This window comes from Mesoplodon mirus, assembly GCF_964341445.2.
Source record: "Mesoplodon mirus genome assembly, chromosome: 4".
NCBI lineage: Eukaryota > Metazoa > Chordata > Mammalia > Artiodactyla > Ziphiidae > Mesoplodon > Mesoplodon mirus.
The window spans coordinates 22,909,854-22,931,910 of record NC_138979.1 but is presented as its reverse complement, the minus strand read 5'-3'; positions in this window follow the sequence as shown (position 1 = coordinate 22,931,910).

Here is a 22,057-nt window from a genome sequence, read left to right as displayed (position 1 = left end):
TGAACCCCAAACACCTGGAAACATTGTAATACCAAATCTTCTCCAAGTTTGTAAGTCCTGAGATTTCAATAGATCACATTACCTATTTTCCTTCAGAAAAACATTAACCCTTCAATTAAAAGGTCTAAAATACAATCGTTGGAAAGAAATAACATATTCCTTGAAAATTCAAATAAAAGTGGGTTTGCTTACAGATGGAATATTAAAATAAAAAAATGTATTTGGGAAGAATTGGATTTGTTTGACAGGATCTGGGTATAAAATGAACTAGACAAGCTGTAACCATAGACTACATCTAATTGGTTGAATAAATGTTAGGCTCAGGATTGAAAAGATATAAATTAACAGCAGATGAAGCAAATAAAACACAATTTAGGGATTTTGGTTGATTATGAAGTCAGTACGAGTCTACGGTATTATAGTGGTGCCATGTAAAAGTTATCCAGACTGAATAATGCATTAAAGTGTGTGGACTCTCTACTCCATGTCCATCAAATCATGCTTTAGTACTATGTTCACATCACACTTTATGACTTTGTCTGAGGGAGATTAATGTCAGTCATGAGTGGACTCCAAACAATTTCTCATGTAGGAAACATTAAGCAAGTTCAAGAAAATAGTAAGTTCCAGGGGGACATGATAACTACCTAAAAAACAACTGGAAGGGAACAATCTATGAAGGGTTAAGATTTTGATTTATAACAAAGAATTTTTCGTTGATTGGAGTTATCAAAATTGGGATACTATTGCCTACTATTCAGGTAATAGTAATTTCCTCCTATCAGAGGTCTTCAAGTAAATAATTTGGGTTGTTGTAAATTTGGTTGGTTACCACCTAGAAATAAGAAGCACCCTTTATGATAGCAGGGAGTGTTTTGCCTTATGTGACTTCCCAAGAAAGCTTCAGCTGCCTCAGATGGACATGTCCTTTTCTCACTACCCACATTTTATTCACAAGTTGTGATAAATTTGGGGCTCCTGTCTGAGAAACAAGCAAGATGTGACTGAATGAATCTCAGGATAATATATGCAAAGTTCTGTTATATTTAGCCAGAGACAAAACTTGCATTCTTTCATTGTTTTTTAAAAATCTCTCCCTTACTTCTGCAATTCCACTGCTGGGCCACAAAGTCTGGTTGACTTGAATTGTGAGACATATGTTGAACAACCAATAGATTTGTACTCAGGTGGCTCCTAGATGCAAGAACTCCTTAGATCCCCTTGGAGAACTTTTTGTACAGTTTGCATCCCAAGTTCTCATAGGCTGCAATAGAACTTTGAGTTTACAGCATTTGTGAAAGAGAAGGAGGGTGGCTAATATATTATTTGATATAGACATTAATTTCAACATATGCCATGCTGAACCTGGAACCATCTGTCATTTTGTTGGAAATCTCTTTTGGTGAGATTTTGCTAAAAGGAGTTGCTGTGCCTGGAACCATTCACTTTTTTTTTTTTTTTTTTCAGATATAACTCCATCCTCTGGTCAAGGTCTGGAAACAAACCAGTCAACCAGTAGGTGGATTATACATCATATATTCAAGGCAAGGGTGAGGAGGGTGACAGAGGAAAATGAACATTTATTGAGTGCCTACCGTATGTCTTAGATACTTTCTGTGTGATCCAGATCATAACATTGAGGGATAGGAATTGGGATCTCAATTTTACAGTTAGAGAAACTGATCTAGAGAGAAAATGAGTAGACTACACAATGTCCCAGTTGGGGACTGCATATATGTTCTGTTTGCCACACTACAACATAAAGATTGTGTATTCTGTGCTCCTTGAACACATCATACATATTTCATTTATTATTTCCTTTATTTCTAATAATTTGTTTCAAAATGTACTAAAGAGAAAGTAAATAAGAACTTTTTTTTTTTTGGCCACATGGCTTGCAGGATCTTAGTTTCCTAACCAGGGATTGAACTGGGGCCACAGCAGTGAAAGTGCCAAGTCCTAAATCACTGGACCACCAGGGAGAAGTTCAATTTTGTACTTATAAGACTTTGTATAAATTCTTAGCATAGACTAGAGGTCCTAAAATTGTTTAAGAAATAAGTGAGTAAATGAATATGAGATTGAATAAGAACCTCACACATGTATTTAAATACTCTAGGAAAACTACTGAGTTCTAGAGTTGCATGGAAAAAATTGTAGGTGAAATTTTCTACAGTAAGACCCCTGACAATTAGGTAATACCTCTAATGTCAGTTATTCCATTAGACTCTGGTGTGAAAACCTAAAAAAAAAAAGTGTGTGTGAGTGTGAGTGTGAGAGAAAGTGTCTGTGTCAGCAGAAATTTAGGGGATTCATTTGTTTCCTATGTGGTCAATCACAAATACAGAGTACCAAAGTATCTCTTTAAATTCCAATTATAACTTTTTTGTTTGAATGAAGAATTGATTCATATTTCAAATTAATATTCAAATGGATATTTGGGGAGGGACTGGGTACAACAGATCTCTCTAACAGACGTCTAAGAAGCATTATTCTTAGTGGAACAACTATCTAAGGATGGGATAAAGAATAGAGACAATTATAATATATATGCATTCCTTTCTTCTTCTCTAAAGATGTAAAAAGAATTCATTTTATTTTATATTTTGAATATACTGCAATGCATGTCATTTTAAACCGCCTAAGCTTTTCAAAGGAACTCAAAGGAAGGATAACTACAACACAAAGAGAAACCTTGGCCAGTGGAAAGTGAGGAGGAGAAAGGCCTCCAGCAAACCAGAAAGTGAAAAACTGTTCTCAAATCAACTGCTACACAAATTACGGTGCAATATGTTCAGTTCCCACAAACACCTTTTCCTTTACAAAATGTTTACCATTTAAAGTCTTTTCTCACTAAACAGCCACATGTGTCTTGTTTCTTTGACATGTATTTGCCTATATCTGAGTTACTTTTAATCTATCTATTATGTGAGAGGAAAACTTCAGTATCTCTAGGTTTTATATAATGGATACAAGTTTTATACAGTCATGAATCTTGCATCTTCTTCATTTCCCACATAGCTGTGCTCAAAGAAAATCTGTAATTTTGTTGCCTAATAATTTGTAAAAATATGTAAGAGAACTTAGGTGTGAAAAATGAGCGGCTATATATTGCCAAATATCATGAATAATTTTGAAGTCGATTAAAACATTCCGGTTTGTTTTACTTAAAAATGAACACATGCAGAAGTTACTAGCAATGCCATAAACTTGTTTTAAGCAGCAACTGAACTGTAGCTACGCTGTACAATAGTTGACACCAGTTGGAATAGAATGTTCTAGGCCCCCACAGACCCATTTATTTCCATTGAACAAGTAACCAAATAACCTAATTTAAAATATTACATACAGATTACTTTTGCTAATCTAGCTTTATGAAAACATTCATTTGTTTTCCAAAGGAATATCTTTACATGTAGTTACATTGTTAGCTAATTCGATTATATGTTTTCATATATGAATGATATGTGCTTTGCTCTTTATTTTCTATTTAGCATATATCTACCTACTTATGTATTTATCTATTTACCCATTTCATTCTTCACTCCTAAACTCATTTGATGTATCTTGAGAAAATAAAATTAAATTGGTACAGCAATTATATTGTTGAAAAATAGAATGGTAAAAACACATTTTCTCAGAAAGGAAGTTATTACAAGTAAATGTGTGTCATGAGGTCTAGACTATAGCTGAAGGTCATGGTCATTTACTAAAGTCATACCTTTGGCAGAATTATATCAGTTGCTCCATAGGAGGAAAGCTTTTACTCCTACAGAGCGCTATTACAATTTTCCTTCATGATTTCTTACAACTATATCACTCACTTGGTGATTTCACGATATGTGGAAACTTTCAACAGAATCCCCATAACTTCTGATGATATTTATACACCTATTGAAAATGTACCAAGAGCATAATACATGAGAACATGAAATATTTTTGCAGCACAGTGCTATGCTCTTGTTATTATTAAATTAAATCTATGATTTCTACAGATTTCTTTTATATTGGGCAGTCTAGTCTATTAGAATATTCAGAGATTATATAGAACACACAAGTATTCTACCTTTCAGCTTTCAAATAGGAAGCAGATTTTATTACATGACAAGTATACCAGTCCTTGCCATTTCTTAGTTCTAAAAGGCCAAGTTGGTCAAGAAAGTCATGGTAACTTGGATAACATTTGAAAAATCCCACTTCACAGGAGTACACACAGGCACATCCTCTGAGACTATGTCCTTATACCTCCAACAGTGTTTGGTACTGTCTCTCACCCCACAGTGATGGAGGTTGGTCTCAGCAGGGCTGCTGCCAGCACACCAGGGATGGGGCTCAGGGAGTGGGTGGTGGGTGGGTGATGATGACAAAGACCTGGGGAAAAGCCTCTTGCCCTGAACTCTCATTTCCACTTGGTCTCTAAAGTGGGATATTCTTCCAAAACCTTTAAGTCTATGATAAAAACTAAGGGTGAAAATACAAAATGGCTCAGAGGAAGCAACAGTAATTTCAATTCACGAAGAGATGCAAATGGCCCTTGATGGCTGGGAGCTTTTCCTGAGAGGCAGCAAGTTAAGTAGGAAAGAGTAAAGCCTTTTGAGTTAGATGTGAGGCTAACTCTCCTTGCCACTTCGTTCAGTCCCTTCTGTCCAAATTTCAGCTGCCTTGCCTGTCAAACAGGGAAAATCATACTAGGGATTTTTAGAAGCTCAAGGAGATGAAAGCACTGATGAACACTGAAGAGCTAACTGAATTTTATTTAATTCCTCGGCTTCTAAAACTGACTTGAGAGAGTTCTTCGAGACACGAGGGTCCTGGAAGAGTGGGCAGAGTGGGCAGGGAGGAGAAATCGCCAGAGGGCAGAGGCGGGGAAGGGACAAAGGGAGGAAGCATAGATATCTTTCCACATGGCTTCACTCCTTCATGATTTTCCTGAAGCACTTGAACCGCTCACCTACTACAAGAAATTCCATGTAACCATTAGCAAATAGAAAATTTATCAAATGCTGCCACCAGAATGCAATGCTATCCAACTATACCTTAACAGGCAAAGAAGCTGATCAAGCCTGAATGACAATGAGTATTAGTTTCTATGGAATGATTCAGAAGTAATTAATACTCAACCACATAGTATTTGCAAAAAACTCATTTCATTAGCTTATACTGTACTTCTAACTTTGGGAGCATGGAACATAATTTGTTCTGTGTATAGAGAAATAGGCTCCTATTCAACACAAATTCCTGCAATGCAATTCAGTCCAATCCATTCTAATAAAAAAAATATGTAATATGTTTAGAGCACATTGCTTAGAGTTTAGCAGTGCTTAAGTGATCCATCATAAAAGGATACAGTGTAGGACCAAAATGTTTTAGTAACGTGGAACAAACATTAAAAGTGAAAAATATGACTGCATTAAATGATGCATAAATGTGGTTTAAAATGAGTCTCCTTTTAATCTTGACTAGTTTTGAACATAAACACTTGCAGTGTAAAAGCCACAGGCACTCAGTAAAAATTTCGGGATAATCTTTAAATTTGTTGTTAATGCTACAGTTTACTTAAAACTGGAAAGCACCTCCTTACAAGTGAAAAAAGTCAAAAAAAAAAAAAAAGACTACTCTTCAATATTATTACCCAGCACTAGAATAATAAACTGAACAATTTTTTGAGTCTTTTTATTCAGAAAGAATACAAAAGTTAAACCCTACTATCATTAGTCAAAACTGAGACACCTATTATTAAATAATTATGTTATACTTAGTGAAAGATTTGTCAGTCAAGCTCACTGAAAGTTCAACTCCATGAGGACAGAAAATATGTCTTATTCCCTGAAAAATCTCTATCTTAGAGAAGAGTGACTAACAAAAAAATCAAATTATTACTGAATAAATCAATGCCATGGATCCAATATGTAGGCCAGACATAGGAGGAGGTTTTGGAGTCAAGGTTACTTTTTAAAATAATTTAATGCTAAATAAAATAAAGCAGTTAAATATTACATATTTACTATGATCATAAATTAATTAATGATAAAAGCTTTATGGGAAATATTTCAAAATATTAATAATCAGTTGCGTAAGGGGAAAGAAATATAATATTTCCCACTCCCACTCAGTTACAACTTTATACTTTCCAAATTTTCCACAGTGAGCACGGATTGTTTTTATCATAAAACAGTTTTTAAAAACACCATTTCGCTTTGCAAAATAACTAGCAACGTGAATGATTGTGGTACTGATTGGCAAAAGAAGGGCAGTTCAGAGATGTGGGAATTGAGGGGGAAATGGACCTTTCCTGTGTTTCATTGAAAAGAGACTACAATATGGTTAATATAAAGAGAACTTTGATGGGCTCACAGGTGGCTGTCGACTGTGCCTGTCTGTGGGTCAGGACAGATTTGGGAACACAACTTTCTGGATTTGAATCTTGCTTCTGCCTCTGGCTTGCTTTGCGAGCCTGGGAACCCACAGACTCACGCTTGTGTCTCAGTAACCTAAACTGAAGTTACTTAAATTCTCTATTTCTTTATCTGTGAAATGGGGGCAATATTAGTACTTGCTTCCTATTGTGTGGATTACTAGAGTTAATATTTGTTACAGCATTTAGAACAGTGCCTGGCAACATGTTAAATGCTATATAAGTAAAAGCTCTTATCATGAACTATTATTCACTCTATGCAAGGGACCACAACAAAACAAACAGACGTATTTGTCTCCATCAGACGTATTTGTCTCCATCTTTGTCTTTTTTTTTGTGGTACGCGGGCTTCTCACTGTTGTGGCCTCTCCCGTTGCAGAGCACAGGCTCCGGACACGCAGGCTCAGTGGCCATGGCTCAGGGGCCCAGCCGCTCCGCGGCATGCGGGATCCTCCTGGACCAGGTCACAAACCCGTGTCCCCTGCATCGGCAGGCGGACTCTCAACCACTGCGCCACCAGGGAAGCCCCATCTTTGTCTTTTAACTTTACCTAACTCCCTTCCTGTCTAGAGCAACCCTTCCCCTCCTCTCTTCCTGTTTTGCTCAGTGCTGTGTCACGGCTGGGGCACCAAATACTCTTCTGCATATATGGCTACCAAGTCTGTATTCTCCCAGCAATATATTTATGAATCACAGAAGCCCCACACAAGCTGAGGCCACCCATAGTCCCACGTGCAGTTAACCATGAAGATGTTATGGTAAGACTTGTATTCTCTGCTGTATGAATAGTTTTTGCTGTGAGATTGCGCTACACACAACTACTCAAAAAAGCATTTCAGGTATTTTTGGCACCCTAGTTAAAAGACGCAGAAAAGAACAGGCTATTGCCTCAGCACATGTCCCATAAAATAACCTTTTTTGAAAGGTACATCTCTTGTCTAACCAACATTCCTTTTGGGGGTGGCAAGTGGGTTCGTAGAACCAAGGAGGCACGGGACACCATTTCCAAAAGGTAGACCAACATCAAACCCATCAAAATCTTACATCAAAATGTAAGATTTCCCAGGTTCAGACAAAAGAGCGAGCATATTAGTTCCCAAGCCTCTATTAAATCCTTTATATGTAAAGTGAAGCATGCTATTGCTCTTTAAAGTAATACCCCCAATTTCTTAGCAAGATGTTACAGTATTCTTAGTCAATGGAAAGTCAGAGCAGAAGGGAAACACAAGCTCCCATGCACATTTTACCTAAGACTATTTCTCTAGGGAAAATGATTCCTCTCTTAGCTTTAAAAAGACTCTCTACAGAAAAGTGCTAAAGGAAAGAGACACCTGCTCAACCTAATCAAATTATCCAATCTTAGTGATCAGTGAAAACGGTGGAGAGCATCACCATTTTTCTCTAACATTCAGGGCAGAGAAAGGGATCTGTGATTAGAGTCAATGAATCTAGGGTTAATACTAATACTTCAGTAGAGACAGAGATAACCAAGGGCTAGGTGTCTGAATATATGATGCTTCAGTGCCCAGGGATGACCATCCCAGGGCACCTTCCCCTCCTCTCTCATTTTCAGGATTAATAAAGAGATTAAGATGCATAGAAATTAGGCTCAAACTTTGGAGAAAAGTATGGAGGCTCCTTAAAAAGCTAAAAATAGAGTTACCATATGATTCAGCAATCCCACACCTGGGCAAATATCTGGGGAAGACAAAAGCTCTAATTTGAAAAGATGCATGCACCCCAATGTTCACAGCAGCACTATTTACATTAACTAAGATATGGAAGCAACCTAAATGTCCATAGACAGATGAATGGATAAAGAAGCTGTGGTATATATATATACACACAGACACACATATATATATATTCTCTCTATATATATCTTCCATTATATATATTATATATATAATGGAATATTACTCAGCCATATAAAAGAATGAATAATGTCATTTGCAGCAACATGGATGGACCTAGAGATTATCATACTAAGTGAAGTAAGTCAAACAGAGAAAGACAAGTATCATATGATATCACTTATATGTGAAATCTAAAAATGGATGCAAATGAACTTATTTACAATACAGAAATATACTCACAGACATAGAAAACAAACTTATGGTTACCAACTGGAAAGGAAGGGGGAGGGATAAGTTGGGAATTTGGGATTAACAGATATACACTGCTATGTATAAAATAGATAAACAACAAGGACCTACTGTATAGCAGGGAACTATATTCCATATCTTGTTATAACCTATAATGGAAAAGATGTGAAAAATGTATATGTATATCTGAATCACTTTACTGTACACCTGAAACATTGTAAATCAACTATACTTTTAAAAAAAAGAAAGTAGGCTCAAATCCTCTGAGCAAGACATCATGATACAAGAATAGAAAAAAATCTAATCAGAGTAACCACAGTCTCAGTCCTCTAAAAATTTATGTAATAGTCTAAAATGAAAGCTCATCTTAGGATGAGGACATAAAAGAAAATAAAGTGATCCCAACAACTGGATTTTAGGAAAACTCCACCTCAATAAATATCAGGGAGGCTGATGGTAGACTATCTGGTAAACCAACCAGTTTTATGAGATTGTCTGTAGTTTACTTATTTTGAATGTGGTTCAAGCTCTAAGATTTGCTGCTGCTTAGAAAAGGGGACTGCATTCTTTCACACAGTTCACTTTACGTTGAGTGTGACCTTGAATGAGTGGAAGAGAAAAAAATCAAGAGTAAATACAAGAAAAGCATTGGTTTCCTGGATATCTTTCTTTTTGGAGAATCCTTCTACCTCTCTGAGTCTACTTCCCAAAGTAGTAGCCACATTTTTTTTTTTTTATCAAGTAAGAAGCAAAATAACTTGCTTCTTTGAGTTTTCTGTTGTATACCATATTTTGAAGGCTGTTATATCTGAATTTTGTAAAGAAACATTAAGAATGTAGATCCTCACTAATTAGAAGTTGAAAAATATCTCATATCCTTCACTTTAAATGACCTATTTTGGAAGGGTGTGTGTGTGTGTGTGTGTGTGTGTGTGTATGTGTTTTGGTATTGCTTACAGAAGTATAATTCATTTCGTTCCAGGCTTTAAAAGTATTGTTTTGTCAAGATCAGGAATTTTATTCATTTTAATCTTTCTTTATACAATGATATACATAGGAACCTCTACCTATCTACTAGGTTTTTTTTTTTTCTTTTTTTTTTTTCCCAGTCTATTCTACTGCCCTGAAAGGGAAGTTTAAAAAAAAAAAGTTGTGGCATTTTACCACCACGCGGCCCTCAAAGTGAGAGGTGAAAGGCCCATACAGTATTGCTTTATAATTTCAACCATGTTTCCACTTCCTGCCATGCAGCCGTATGATCAAGTATATCTGCTTTGGTTCTCAGCTTTACCTTGCTGTAAATGATACACAGAGGCTAGCTACTCGTAACTTTCTTTTTCCCTCTTTTAAATCAGTGCTCTTTTGATATTGAAGCGTATCTAGTCTCTTCATGGCTCTGGTTACTTTACCCCTTTGAATTATTCTGTCATTTTTGCACAAGAGCATATCAGGAAACGTAGAAAATTCACAAATGCCTACTGATAATTATGATTATTAGAATACCTCTGGTGACTACAGTGATATTTAGAAAGCCTGCTTGGTTAGACATAAATCCCAGTGTTATAGGGAGACTTTATATTTACATGAGACATTTAAATAGTCACACTTCCAATAATTAGTCAGACAGTTTTTAGCTTTAAAACATCACAGCAACATTATATGATTATATTTCCCAAAAATAAAATCTGCAGGAAGCTTTAACATTCTATTATTTGAATTATTGTAGGCAAGAATCAAGCACAGGAACTTTCATTTAAGCTCTGATACTCTATGGATCTTTCAACTGTTTGTATTGTTGTTAAATTTAGTATTATTTAAATAAAAGGTATTAGTATGTTTATTCAGTCAATAAAAAATTATTTCTGAAGAACATATTAAATGCAAGTTATTTAAGAGTTTAAAAGATAATAAGTCAAATTTTATTCACAAATAAAAATGTGTTGGATGATATATTGTGTGAAGAAGGATATGGCAAGCCCACATATAACTGTAATTAAAAATATACTATTAAGTAACCACAGACGAGGTAGGCTCAAATGCTCTGAAGTGTCAAATGAGAGAGTAGTCTTGGACCTTAAGTTAAATTTTCTCATAGTTTATAGAATGTTTATGAATTACAAGACTGAAATTTTAAAATAGCTCTGAAAATATCTTCAGGTAAACTGAATATGTTAAAATACACTTAAATTCAAATAACTGATTTATTACAGAAAAGTGTGTAGAGTACTGTTTTATATATATATGTATACTGGGGGGGGTGTAAAATAATACATTATGTTACTACTCATCTAGTTTGTAAGTAACCAAAAATCTCAAATGAATATTTCCCCTGAGTATGATTTAGAATAAAAAAAGAGAAAAATAGAGAAACTGGTACTGAAGGTGGATTTTTCTTTTTCTTTTTTTTAACATCTTTATTGGAGTATAATTGCTTTACAATGGTATGTTAGTTTCTGCTTTATAACAAAATGAATCAGTTATACATATACATATGTTCCCATATCTCTTCCCTCTTGTGCGTCCCTCCCTCCTACCCTCCCTATCCCACCCCTCTAGGTGGTCACAAAGCACCGAGCTGATCTCCCTGTGCTATGAGGCTGCTTCCCACTAGCTATCTATTTTACGTTTGGTAGTGTATATATGTCCATGCCACTCTCTCACTTTGTCACAGCTTACCCTTCCCCCTCCCCGTGTCTTCAAGTCCATTCTCTATGTCTGCGTCTTTATTCCTGTCCTGCCCCAAAGTTCTTCATAACCTTTTTTTTTTTTTTAGATTCCATATATGTTAGCACATTACTTTTTAGGAGATAAGTAAAGTAGATTCTGGCAATTGAAGCCCATCTGCAACCTACCCCCTTGATTAAAAAAGAAGTCAACTATTTTAAGAGAGTAGATCTGTTTTAGAATCAAACAATGTAAAGTAAAAATTATATTTAAAAGTATCAGCCAGTCCACAAGGCTGATACGATCATTTAGTAGGCTTTTAAACTGCTGCTAAGAAACATAAATGTGTTTTATTCTTTAAGGATTTGGAAGTAATACAAGAAATATTCTAATAATCCTCTGAAAAGAAAGGAAGGTCAAAAGGTGGAAAAGTAGGAAGGGAGGGAGGGAGGGAAGAAGGAAGGAAGGAAGGAAATGTATGACTAAAGGAAATAAGTAGTATGTCTAAATTTTTCCTAAACATGTATCATATATCTTTATATTTTAGCTATCTTCAGATATGTTAACTTAAAAATTCACTAGATATTTTTAGGAGCTGGTTTGTTCATCTCTAAATACAGCAATTTCAAGTGGTCTCTATAATCTCTTCAAAGCATAGAAGTCTGATACTGCATAATTTTATATCAAGTGGATACTCAATTGATTATTAAACCAATGATTTTGGAACTGGAGGAATTTGTAACTAGAGCTAAGAAATTACATGGTCTGAACTACATGGTTACGAATCATCAGGAGACTGTTGATAAATTCAGATATTTGGAGAATTGGTGATACATAAAGAATATGTCAAAATATTTAATAAAGAAATTTATCTCATCAAAAAATAGGTGGAAGATCTAAATAGACATTTCTCCAAAGAAGATATACAGATGGCTAAAAATCACATGAAAAGATGCTCAACATCACTAATTATTAGAGAAATGCAAATCAAAACTACAATGAGGTATCACCTCATACCAGTCAGAATGGCCATCATCAAAAATCTACAAACAATAAATGCTGGAGAGGGTGTGGAGAAAAGGGAACCCTCTTGCACTGTTGGTGGGAATGTAAATTGGTACAGCCACTATGGAGAACAGTATGGAGATTCCTTAAAAACTAAAAATAGAGCCACCATATGATCCAGCAATCCCACTCTTGGACATATATACAGAGAAAACCATAATTCAAAAAGATACTTGCACTCCAATGTTCATTGCAGCACTATTTACAATAGCCAGGACATGGAAGCAACCTAAACATCCATCAGCAGAGGAATGGATAAAGAAGATGTGGTACATATATACAATAGAGTATTACTCAGCCATAAAAAATAATGAAATAATGCCATTTGCAGCAACATGGATGAACCTAGAGATTGTTATCCTGATTGAAGCAAGTCAGACAGAGAAAGACAAATATCATATGATATCACTTATATGTGGAATCTAAAAAAAGGGTACAAATGAACTTACCTACAAAACAGAAATAGAGTTACAGATATAGAAAACAAACTTAAGGTTACCAGGGGATGGGGGTGGGTGGGAGGGATAAATTGGGAGATTGGGACTCACATATACACACTACTAATATATAAAATAGATAACTAATAAGGACCTACTGTACAGCACAGGGAACTCTACTCAATACTCTGTAATGGCCTATATGGGAAAAGAATCTAAAAAGAGTGGGTATATGTATATGTATAACTGATTCACTTTGCTGTATACCTGAAACTAACACAACATTGTAAATCAACTATACTCCAATGAAAATTAAAAATATATATATATATCTCATGTGTTGAGGATTTTACTGTCTTGTCAACAGGGTATTTTATAAAATCCTACATAATTCAGACTCTGCAAATGAAAAAAAAATGAACAAAACAGTCTTACTAGGAGTTCTGATTTTAACTTACATTGAAATTGATGCTCATATACACACAGTAGCCTAAAATCTCAGTGACAGTGTCACAAGTCTACAAAAATGCAGGAATTGGGCATTATGTAGATAAAATTCAGAAGGTTCACTAAATTTAAAACTTTTCACAGCCAGTACTTTAAATGGATTTAGCAACTATATTAAACAGGCTGGGCCAATAAACTAATAAAATAGTCATCTTTAGTGTTTTCAGTCTTGCCCAGTGTCCTTTTCTTGGCCTTAATAATTATTCCATTTGGAATTTCAGTATTATCAAATAAATTAGTAATCACACAGAAATCATTCCAACCTTTGTGGTAAGAATATCAGCTTAAATACATTACATATTTTCTAAAACATTATCTTTTCTGGAATTTTTTACAGTGGTGCCTGCACGGGGAAAGGCACTGGTTTTCTAAAATATGAACACTCGAGAATTTACTAGAGATCTGTACCAAACTTATGAGAAGTGGGTTATTGGAGTCTTTTCAGTGCCATTCCTTTTCAATGTTTACTTTCCCAATTTACATTGTTCTTACACTTCCTTCAGATTTCCACTGTTAATATTCTAATGCATCTTGGTTGATCTTTTGAGTTATGTCTTTCTTTATTAATCTTTTCAATTAAAGTAGGACTTCTTGAGGTTTGGCCCTAGAATAGTGGTTTTCAGCCTCAGAGGCCAGTCTTTGGCTAGGTGACTTATTTAGGGTCAAGCAAATAGATAAATCTTACCTCATTCTACATAAAAATACATGTTAACCACCAAGAATAGATGTAACAGACTTTATAAACTTGACATACTTCATCAAAAAAATGACACTGTAATACTTATTAGATACAAAATTACTAAACCCTATCCTATTTAAAGGGTTTGCTTTTACATATTTGCACTCATGTTATTTTTTATAACATTGTTATTTTAAACTCATTTTCCCCCTCAGATTTAACATTTTTATTCCTTCCTTTAGGTAAAGAAGTATTCATTTAAAAATTTCAGCGATTTTTATAATATCCAAATGTAAAGTAAATGAGGAGAGAGCACCAAAAATGCCTTATTCCTCATCCTTTGTGTAACTCAGAATAGCTGAATTTATTTACCTCCTAATAGCTATATAGAGCTTAACTTGGAGTAGACTCAAAACATACACAAGGTTTTCAGAAACTTGTAAGTGACCAGAACATGGAAGGATCTTGAGACTTTAAACACACTATCTTTTAACCATAACCATTTTAATTTACTATCTGGTGATACAGACTTCTGAAACAGCCATTAGCTTCTCAGTTAAAATGCAGCCTTCCATATACCTGCATCTGACCTGTGTATTTTTTTTTTAATCACAAGAAGCGTAGCTATCATTTGTAAAATAGATTTCCTACGTGCTCTGTCTGACCACTCCCCAAAGTATTTAATTGATTTTTTTAAAAAAAGTAACACATTGCAATTTTAGCTAATTGTGTTGAAAGGATAAGAAACACTCTTTTAAACCTGAAGATATCCCAGTCATCCTTAGCTCTTCTCATTTAACAAATGCAACAGTGCCATGCAGGACGTCAAGTGAGATTTCTCCAGGTAAATGACCTCGTTTCAGAACTTGGTGATGATGGGAAGGGTGTATCACCCCCAAACCCAGCTCAGTCTGCATAGTTTAAATATAGAATTTTTTACCCAAATATTCCAGGTTTTTATTTAGCCAGAGACAATTTAATTTAAGCTTAGCAAATACCTTTGGAAAGTTAAATTTTCTCTTTCTCACCTTCAGTTTTGTATTAATCTTAACCTTTGAATTACTGATTTGCTTAAAGAAGACTACTCTTTCTACTTAAGATTATAGATTTGGGCTCAGTGCTTTTATGCAAGTGAAACTATTGCTAGCCACAGCCCTAAAGACTGTCTTAGCATTTATTTATTTGAACTGTTTGCTCTCCACCACAACAGTTTTTCCATTCTTTTCTGTTATCAGCTGAAGATGAATCTGTTTTTGAGATTTGTTCCCAGAACAAAAATGAGGTGATTTAAGTTTGGCCAAGAAGAGGCCATTTTGAAGAGGAAGATATAGAAGTCAAAACTCCAACTAAATCACTCTCTGAGGACACAGTCTCTTTTTGATACACTGATGAGGTTCATTAGTTCTTCTGAGTTTCTATGGGAGATCTGTGGGCAGAACTCAACCAGGAAATGGTCGCCTCCAAACTTTGAAAATACCAGGGGACAACAGTTGACAGTTTCCACTAAGTCATCCTGCTGACCCTTGAGCTCTGCTTTTATCTTCCCTAAATGACTCATTCTACTGTGGTTTTAATTAAGAAAAATCATGTGGGGAGTGCAAAGATCTGGGAAGGATCGAACCCAAATTTATATACAACTGGCTACTTATAGATACAAAGGATATTTTTCTGCATAATTCACTGTCTAAAATTAAAAAAAAATTATCGTTAGGACAGCAGTTGTTTTTATAGAAATGTTTTCATTCAAAATCCAAAAATGTTCATTTATTAATTTTATCAGAAGTACCCATTTACACTGTAATCATCACACTGTCCAAAGTCCCTTAATCACTCAAAAAAATAGTTTCACTTCTTTTGAAGCCTCCATTTTTCCTTTCCTGGGTACTGTGGTGGAAATCAAATGGAGCTGATATTTTCTTAGAATAACATGCAGTTTTAAAAACTTTAAGTCCTTTGTAACTATAGCGACTTAGCTGACTCTAATGGTTTAAACTGATGCTTCTAGAAGCTGAATTTGTTACTCTTAGAATCGTGCAGACTATTTTAAAGGCTTCAACATATATTGGACAAGATGGTTACCTTTATGGAGTTTGTTCAGATAAAAATGCGTTAAATACAGTAATGAATAAGCACAGAGGAATTTAGGTAAATGTGACACATTTTAATAGTTTAGTAATAAGAGCCGAGTGAACCTAGGACACTTGGAGAATTGAAACTACCTTGCTCAAGAACAGAGAAGAGAGAATGGAGGCATGGTAGAAAACGCACTACTAGAGTGGAATGCAAATATGTGATGCTTGACTTAAATGAATTTACTTGATTCTAGTGACAGCCTCTTAGCCTACATCTTAACCATTCCTATAATAAGTTAGATATTGTTAAATGGTTTTAGATCAATGTAACTGATTAACAGAAGCAAAGTTAAGACTTTATTTTGGGGGTTTAGTGTTTTTAAGAAAGTTTTTCATCATTTAAGCAAGTGACTTAAAATGGCTTTCTTTTTTTTTTAATGATTTTTAAAAGTTAAAAATATCAGCTGCAGAAAATATAGACCACAACTACAGTTTAAAACTGCATGTATAAATCTATTTTTTTCTTTTTTGTTTTCCTCTTCTCTAAATTTCTACCTGAGGTCAGTAGAAATTCACCTGTGGTGCATGAATTCAGATTGAGATACAGTAACGATGTGATAATAATGGGGGCTTTTTGTTAACCCAATAAGTAAAAAAGATCCCTATTTTATACCAATGAAGATCAAATCAATTTGAGATGCTTATTATTGGATCATTAATTAATTATACATTCAATTCATCTTTCTGTCATATACTTTCTACAGTACAGTGTTAGAGGCTGGGGGCAAAATGGAGAGAACAGTGACATTGTGGGTTGGTACAAAAAGAGTCTATATAATTCAGTGACTTGTACATTCATGAGTCTGATTGGAACAGGACACACTATTTCTGGTAAAGTGTGGTAAGAATGACAGAACTGGCCAGACTCACAGAAATCACTTGTTCCAAACTTCCATTTTATGGGCAAGGAACGTGGAGCTGAAAAGGGTCACATGTCCCAGGTTACACAGTTTATTGATAATATGCTGGTTGGTTCCCAGAGCCCAGTCTCCTATGTGTAAATTATATTCAAGTATTTCGAAGCAAGGGAATACAGAGGAGTCTGATTCTAACCCATAATTCCTTTTTAAACGTTTATTAAAAATGTGTTTGTCTCATCAAATACTTCTACTTCAAAAGATTAAAAAGTTGAAAATAATGAGGCATCATTTCATGGCAATTATTGTCTATTTTAGGGAATCGGCTGCTTATTGTCACAGATGGTGGTCATGTGAATTTGTTAAACTGCAGATTTGGACCTTTTAAGACAGAAAATGGCCAGAATGCCAAAGAGGCAAAATAGCTCTATCAGCCTGAAAGCAAACAGGAGAGCAGTAGAGGCAGCACTGAATGGTGATCTGAGGGAATCCAGCCCAAAACTGTGCCGCAGGAGGAGGGCAGCACTACAGTGTCAGCTGCCTAGAGATGAGGACAGAGCGGTGTACCAGTGCACCTAAAGAGCAGACTCACCAAATCTAAAACCCTATTGGAGGGACAACCTGTCCAGTCCATTTAGGGACATCAATTAGCTTTTCGTACTTTCATCACGTTGTATAACGTACTAAGAGCTTCATCTATATGCTCTCAAAGCATATAGGATTCTCATAGCATTTTTCTTTTGTTTCTGAAACTAAACCAAACCAAACCAAAATAATCACTTAAGAAGAAATCAACTTCTGCAATAATCTGCAGTAGTAGATCCTAACTATACCCATCTTTTCCACCACTTCTTTGAATAAGATATTAAATACGTTAAGGCTTTACATTTAGAATTATAGCTCATCTAATCTGCAAATATTATGTGTAGGATACCGGAAATGCCTCATTGGTATGCTTTGGTTTCTCAGACAACCCAATTGGGGTCTTGAAACCACAAACTCACTTTCCTTATATGAATGATATTTCTGCAATAGTAACACCAAATATATGTACCAAGACTGTACTACTAATTGCATATTCTCAGAGTGAATTGCATGCAGTTTAGCACTGGGTGGTTTTCTAATTTATGATTTCTCTTAGTGAACATACTTCAGATTTTTGGAAGAATTTCACAAAAGAAGGAAAAAAGGCAATTCAATTACCATTTTAGTTTTGTGAAAATACTATTTTGGATTAGATAGCAGATTAAAAATTAGAATTTCCAAAGCTATAATCTCCATGGAGAAAATATTTGCTAGAGTTTAAAAGGACTGCATAGAGTACTTACGCTGCATTGACAGGGGCCTGGAGAGTTGATATCCTGAGTCCTCTTGACGAGCAATGAAGGGTTGCTTCATTAAGTACAAAGACATCATTCTTATTTTGAAAACTGTGGGCAGAAACAGAAGCCCAGGGCTAATTTTTCCAGTCTTAATTCTGGAGTCTCGGTGACTGAAGACTGAAGATATTCTCTTTGAGAAAGCATATTATTTTTACTCACAGCTAAACATTAAAATATCTTAGCTGATCAGTGGGCTGAGATTAAAAGGTTTCATTTTTGAATCATCAGATTGGGGTGTATAAGGGTGAGAGCTTGTAGGGCTTCTTCAGAGGAATTTGCTAAGGTGCTCAGCTCCCAGCATTAAAAAAGTAATGCTGGCATACCATCTTGATTTAAAACACTTATTTGCAAACCCTAGTCATGGGATAGAAGGAAAACAACAGCTACAATCACGACAACTGGTTTATGATTCTCTCCATTGAAACTGGGACAAAATTTGCAAGATCCCATTCTGGAACTGATTACCTTCTCCATTCTGTCAATAGCAGAGAACTTAGTCTCACTAACTCAAGGTAGTTTTAGGTTGTGTTCCCTCCTTACCTTGTGATGGAGAAGTCAAAAGGAATAGCTCTTGGGGGAGGGCAGGGAGGCAGTTAATTTTCCAGAATCTTCTCTCTTTTCCTCTTAATGCAGAAATGGGTGAGCACAATAAATCTGTGTTCCCTTACACATATATTATGGGTGGGTGGGGGTGGGTTGCTAGAACCCCTCTTTTGCTTTCCAGTACCTCATTCTTATTCACCTAGGATGAAAGAGAATTGGCCTTCAGTTATAAGTGTATCAAGGTATATCTTTAGAGGGTAGAAAGAAGTTGGCATATAATAAGATTTGCTTAAAGTGACAGAGTAGAAAATAATTTCAGACACATCAAAATGCTCTTCAAAGTTAAGCCCCATATAGCTATTCAGCATTCTTTCCATCTATATCATTGTCTTTTCCTTCCTTTCCTCCTTTCTTTTTAAGTCCCCCTCCCCATTTTTTTTCCTGATTAACTCATTGGAAATATAGTAAATCACTTTTTTGTTTCTGTAGAGAAATATGTCTGTACTAGAATTACATAATGTTTTCTCAAGGAAAAAAATGTGTATTTTAAAAAGTACAGAGGATGGGGGATGCTTTCAAAATATATATTCATTCCTCTCACTACAACAATGAGAGATAAGCAGGGAAGAGCTGTTCTTCTTAAATTAGAGACTATTAAAATAAGATCTATGGAAAGATTATATGATGTGTTGTTTATCAGGCCAGAAATTGCAGAACCACGTAGAATCTGTATCTAACTACAGAGACACAGTCTCTATCCTAATAATGTACCCCTGTAACTCAATTTAAGTGTAGCATGGGCCTGTAAAAAAAGATCAACATCAGACTTTTTAATAACTAGGATTTGTATATTGTGGTTCCAGTTTGTTACTTTAATTCCAGGAATTTGGCAAGAGAGGGATGCTAAGGAGACTCTTTAAATTTAAAAAAAATTCTCTCCAAGCCTGATACAGATGCAAATTGCTTGCTCATTACATTCCACCTGCCTTTTAAAACAAGGTTACTAAAGCAAAAGCCTTCTCTGGCAATAAGACAGCTTACCTGCCAAGCTTGACATTTCTATAACCAAATCAATATTTCAATAGCCTCCAACCATAAATCTGATGTTGATTTGAATTCAAGAGAATAATGAATGATCCAATTAGAAAACAAAAAGTAAAAAAAAATAATAATAATTAGAGTGTTTATTCTTCCTTGATGATAAGGAGTCCTTGACAAGACAGAATGCTGTTCCCAGCAAGCTTCTTTCTATAGGTGTAATTGATCTTGGAAGTTAAAGGTTTGCTTGCATTTTTAACATTGGTAGTTAAATATATTGGCTTTGATAGAGCCGTTAAGTGGCAGCTTACCTACCCCACAGTTTATTACTCTTTTGTGCCTGAAATATGCAGAAATGTTCTGCTAGGTAAGATATGTTTACAAATGAGCATGGGCATGATAACAAAATACTCAGCATAGTCCCTATCGTGTAGTAGAACCCATTAACTGTCTGTTGAGTGAATAATAAATGCTCTTATACTTCTTTTTATAAATGTTTTTTCTTTTAGGAGTCAAGAATTTGATAAATATTTTAGATCCATCCACATGCTCTATTCTACTGAAAATTCATCCATTCAATTCCATCCACCCATCCTTTCTTCATGCATCCATCCATTCATTCATTTATTCATTCAACCAATGTTTATTGTAAGTAATATCATCAAAACTTTGTGGAACATGCAAAGATGAAACAGAAACTGACCATGATTCCAAAGGGCTTAGTCTACTAAGAAGAACTGGATAAATATATATATTTAAAATATTTAACATATATTTAAAATTTAAGGCATACTAAAATCACTAAGGGTAAACCGACAAATATTTGGGAGAGGTACACTTGTACATTCATTCCTTCCTCTTGGATAAGCCAGCTATTCTTTTGGAAAAGCCAAGCTCAGATGGTTCAGTCAAATTTTATCACACAGAGAAAGCAATGCTCTCATTCACAGGTATGGGGCAAAGCACAGGAATGGATCCTGAATGTAAAAGCCACAATTTTGTGTCCTAGTTTGCCTGGGATTTAGGAAAATGAAATAATGTTATTCTTAGAGGTCATAAATGCTAAGCTAAAGATTTTTATTCCACAGGCAGTGGGGTTTTGGAAGGGCTTCAGAACTTTGCATTTTGAAAGTTTGCTCAAGGAGTAATGTATTGTGACCAACTAGAGCTGGGGGGTGTTTGAAACTAGCAGAATGTTGAAGACTGGGAAAAATCAAGGTCAAGGGGTTGAAAGGTCTGAACTGTGGAAGATGCAGAGAATGTAGGAAATAAATTTTGAGATAGAATTAAAATGACCTTTATTTACTCAACAAGCACATTTGATTTTCACCTAATTCTCAGGACTATACAAGGTGATATGGACATTTATATAAATAAAATACAACTCATATATATGATACACCATAGTAGTATTCTCATGGGGATCAAAATTTGTATCTTTAGTTTATGTCTAGACTAGCAAGTTAAATAATTGCATGGATAAAAGGAAACATCAAAATATGCCTGAGGGTTCAAATCAGGGTGAGAAAGGTGATTTCCAACAGCCTAGTGGTCAAGCTCATGGGCTTTCAAGGAAGAACCACCTAGGTTGAAGTCCCAGCTCTGCCTCTCAATAGCTATGTCAGTTTGGAGCAGCTTAACCTTCACCTTCCTTAAGTTTCTGTTTCCATTTCTGTATATCAAGAACCATAATGTATCCTTTACTGTTTGTAGTAAGAATTGAATGAGCAAACGCATGTAAAGTGCTTACAACAGTAGCTGCTTCATGAGTAATACTTATTATAAGTATTTTTAACAAGTAAAATTAGTGGCAGAATTTGGAGAGCAGGTCATGAGCTCAGTTTGATCCATATACAGTAAACATTTAGAATGGGGATCCCAAGAAGAGCAAAGATTATGAACTGGAATGCTGTTTTCAGAGATGCTAGCTGACTAGGAACATAGAAGATAGAGCATTCCAAAGGGGCACATACAAAGAGGAGAGCCATGGACTTACACCTGAAAAATATCAGAATTTAGGAGGTAGGAGAAAGCATCAGAAGATGAATGAAGGACTGGCAAATATGAGAGACACAGCTTTTTCATTTTATTCAAGTTAAAATCATTTGCTCTGTTTAAGAAAAAAATGCAAACTTGAATTTCAGGGACTTCCTATTTGATTTAAATTCACAATAATTCAGATGGGCTTTCTTAAGAATCTTGTTTGATATGAGCACTTTATATTTTCCTAAAT